This window comes from Choloepus didactylus, chromosome 5 (assembly GCF_015220235.1).
Source record: "Choloepus didactylus isolate mChoDid1 chromosome 5, mChoDid1.pri, whole genome shotgun sequence".
Lineage (NCBI taxonomy): Eukaryota > Metazoa > Chordata > Mammalia > Pilosa > Megalonychidae > Choloepus > Choloepus didactylus.
In genome coordinates, this window is record NC_051311.1 from 21937957 (window position 1) to 21942177 (window position 4221).

Here is a 4221-nt window from a genome sequence, read left to right on the forward strand (position 1 = left end):
TATTGAAGGATCTGTTTTATTAACTTTATTAACTTTTTCCATGAGGGCCTGTGGGTAATATAATATCTTAACCCTTGGATGTCTGGAAATGTTTTTATTTCACTGTAAAACTCTAGGTTTCCAGTAATTTTCCCTCTTTTGGTTCTGCATCCTTTATCATTGATAAGAAATCAAGAGTCCAAATGATTGCAGTTTTGTTCAATTTTTCTTGGCACATAAACTTCTTTTTTTCTATAATGTATTCTAAAATATAATCTCTCAATCCTTGATATATTGTAGTTTTACAGGGATGGATACAAGTACAGACTTTTATATTTGTATCTGTTCAGCAACTGACATACTTTTCTATTTGAATGCTCATAAGTTTCCGCAAACCTGAAAAAAGTGTATACTTATTATTAACTTAAGTATACATATAATATATATATATAGTAATCAGAAAAGAGCCATAAGATATGTTAATGTATGTTAAATAAAGATTAAGTGAAGAAATGTACAAGGAAAAATATAATGATACTAATAGCTAACACTAACTGTGCAACTATTGTGTTGAACCATTATTCTAAATGCTATTTAGGAATGATCATTTAATTCTCTTGATGATCCCATTGGTGGCAGAATTGTCCCCATTTTACAAATGAGAAAATTGTGGTAGAGAGAGCTGAAGTAACCATCTCAGGGTTACATGGCAAGGCAGTGGCAGAGCTTGTCTTACCTTTATATTATACTGTCTCTTACTGCTCATAAATGCTTGACTGAGGGACAGAGGGAGGGGGGCACTGAAAGGAAATATACCAGTTCGTTAAAAGACATTAACTCTGAGTGGCAGGAATATAGGTTTATTTTACTTTCTTATTTTTCTTTCTCTGAATTTTCTAAATTTTCTACAGTGAACACATAACATTTTTGTAATAGGGAAAAATAGTAATAAAAATTATGTTTAATATGCTTTTAAAATGCAAACAGTGTTTTCTTCTAGCTGGCAACACTTTCACTGTTAGATAACATAAGCAGAGATAAAGTCAGCTAAGAGTCAAATTGGCCTGCAAGACGGGTGGGAAGAATGACAATCAGAAAAAAATGCTCAAATGCAAAAAGGAAGGTACATGACCTCAGATACATCTTACCTGCTTCACTGTGTGTCTAGAGCTGGCCCAAACGACTGGCTCAAAATCACCTCTGCTCCAGTTGTGGCCTGCACACCTTACTTGGTCCACCTTCTCCCATTTATGGTTAACGAACTGCCTTTCAATGTATTTAGCTCCTAAGTGTTCAGTTTCTATGGCAATGGGTGTTATTTGAAATGTAGAAAAGCCTACTCTGTATTTTCAGTAGGAGCAATATTTTTCATTCTTACGGTACTTCTATTTATTAAAATCCATGCAAAAGACCATAATGGCAGGCCTGCAGTGTGACATGAGAAAAAAAAAGAGGAAGAAGCTGTGTATGCACAGAATAGTCCGTTAAAAAAAAAATACTGCAGAGAAATAATTTTTGAAAAGTAGGTCCTTTTAAAGGAGATGAAGTGTCAAAGACGACTAACCACGGAAAGAGCCTATCGTTTGCTATCAGATGCCCTGAGGGGAATAACCCTGTGAATGGTCCTCTGCTTTTGTGACTGGCATTCTGTTTGGGTAAAGGATGAAGGGTGGGTTGTGTCCCAGGAGCAGCCAAGGGGAAGAGCAGAGAGTGGAGGATCAGGAGGCAGGGTTCTGGGGACTAGGCACCACAGAGGGAGTGAGGATTTTAATAGTCCAGCAGCACTCAAAATTCAAGGAGCCTTGGGAAATCCAGTTCTCTCCGATTGTTGGAGATTGGGGTGTTTTCCCCAGAAAAGAACTTCATATTTTAAAATATACTCCTGTGGTTGCAGAGCCATTTGCAAATAGGTCCTTTGGAGGTGTTATTGTCAGTTAAGTTGTGGATTCCTTTGCAAATAGGACCTTCTAAGATCCCATTTTGGAGTGGTCAAACTGGGCCTTAATCCGTATGACTGGAAGGTATAGTAAGGGAGGAAATTTGGGTGCAGAGAGGCCAAAAGTCATCAGAAACCAGAAGAGCAGACACAACGGGAGAGAGAGAGAGAGAGAGACTGCCATATGATGGAGAACTGCCATCAGAGAAAGCTAACTGCCCCATGGACATGCATGGCCTTTCTAACTTCTCTATTTTGGACTTCCTGCCTTCAAAATCCTAAGACGACAAGTGTTTATTGCTTAAGCAAACCCAGTGTGTGTTATTTGTCATCGCCTCTCCGGCAATCTAAGGCACTGGGCCTCCACTCAGACAATCTCATGGATCTTACCACCCAGACTTTGGTTTACTACAGAATTTATGGAGCCACTTCAGGTCAGATGAACAGTCCTTGCAGAAAAAAGCATCACAATATGATTTGTCTATTCTTCTGGAACGTGTGAAGCCAATGTTTCTGCACTCGTTCATACCAAGACTTCTGAAATAACATAGGCTGGACAAAGTCTAGAGATATGGCCATGTGTTAGCAATAAAGTGTTGAATAAAATATCACCTCAGATTCATGATGATCTCCATAGTTGTGATACAGAAAGTGTGTTATTTATAAGACATGTTTTATAGGTCTAACACTACATAACCTACATTTTTATAATGATAAGTAATACATTACATTTAAATGGTCTCACCTTGAGTTTTGCATCATCAACTAGCAAACCCTGCCTTTGCTTTCCATGCACCTTCCCTCCATTCTCCTTCTGCTTGCCATGTGCAACACTTTTTAACAAAAATTTTACATCAGAAGTTAAACCCTCTTCCCTTTAAAAAAAAGGCAATGTGCTGCATTATTATCCAAAATAAAAGTAACTCCACAATAATAACAACAATATTGTTTCCTCTTTTAGTTCCAATTCATCAGAGAGAAAGCAAGCTTATATTTCTCAAGATGTGACAAAGAAGAGCAATATTTACCCATTTTTTTTACTGATTAATTTGAAAAATTATATTTTCCTTATTCAAAACATCTGGGTTCCAATATCATGATTTACATCCAACTGACACAAATATGTACATTTTGTGGCTGAGGTTTATGGATTGCATGGAGAATTATGCTGAAAAGAAGACATTTCTGCTAAAAAGCAACAGGTTTCAGTAATTCTTGACAACAACTACCTGTCAAGGCAGGGGAAGGAGAAATACAATAAGTTTAGAAATGTCACAAATTAGTATATCATAATATTAGTAACTCTAAGCATATGATGAACTGTAATTAAGCCTTCAGCGTGGGCTCCTAGCAAGACACGAAGAAAATATTTCAATTCAGCATCTTTCAGAAGTTCCTATTACTGTTTTCAAAGAAGCTTTACAATCTGTCAGGTTTATCTCAGACAATTTAGAAGTTGATTTTTATGCTGCCATAAATGATTTTTACAGTTGTCATAAACTCAGAAACATATTATGCTAGATACTATCACAGCAAGAGTCCAAATTAAGGGGCCTCACAGCATAATTTTAAATAAATGGTAGTTGCTGTATCATTACTTTCTCTTTGATTTTTTTCTCTAAGAAAGAAAAGAGTAGGTGTGACAATGCAATACTGTGTATCTTTTAAGTATAAATAGAAAAATAGGTTTAGCTGGATTTGACATATAACAAACAAGTGAATTGAAAGGCAATTAAAAGGAATTTCAACATTAGTTATGAAAATGACTCGAAAGGAAAATGCAAAAGGATTTGTATAGGGGCACCTGAGTTACCATCTTAGTATCTATAATTTTTTGGCATGACCACTGGACTTTTGTTAGATCATCATTTGTAGTGACAAATGATGGCTCTATTTGGGACTCTACAGAAGGCATTTTGCATTTTATATTCTAGAGAATGAATGGACTTTTATATATGTGTGAATACACACACACACACATAAAGGAACTTATAATGAGCTCTGGGAAGAGTCAGAATCAGAGTTTCAGCATTATAATTATTCAGAAATCATGTGTTCTTCTCTCTCATCTAACATGGAAATCCCCTTTGTAGTATCCCAAAAGGTAGTCTATCTGCCACAGCATAAGTATTTGCAGTGATTTAGGTTTCTAAAGAGCTCAGTTCTTTAAACATGTTCTTACCTTTGTTAATTAGAATAATTTTGCTTTGGTCTTGTGCTGATAAATTGATTCACCTGAGACTCTTTGGAGCAGCAGAAATGCAGTCTAATATCTTGGGCATGTTTGTCTATCACTCAGTAGAAGA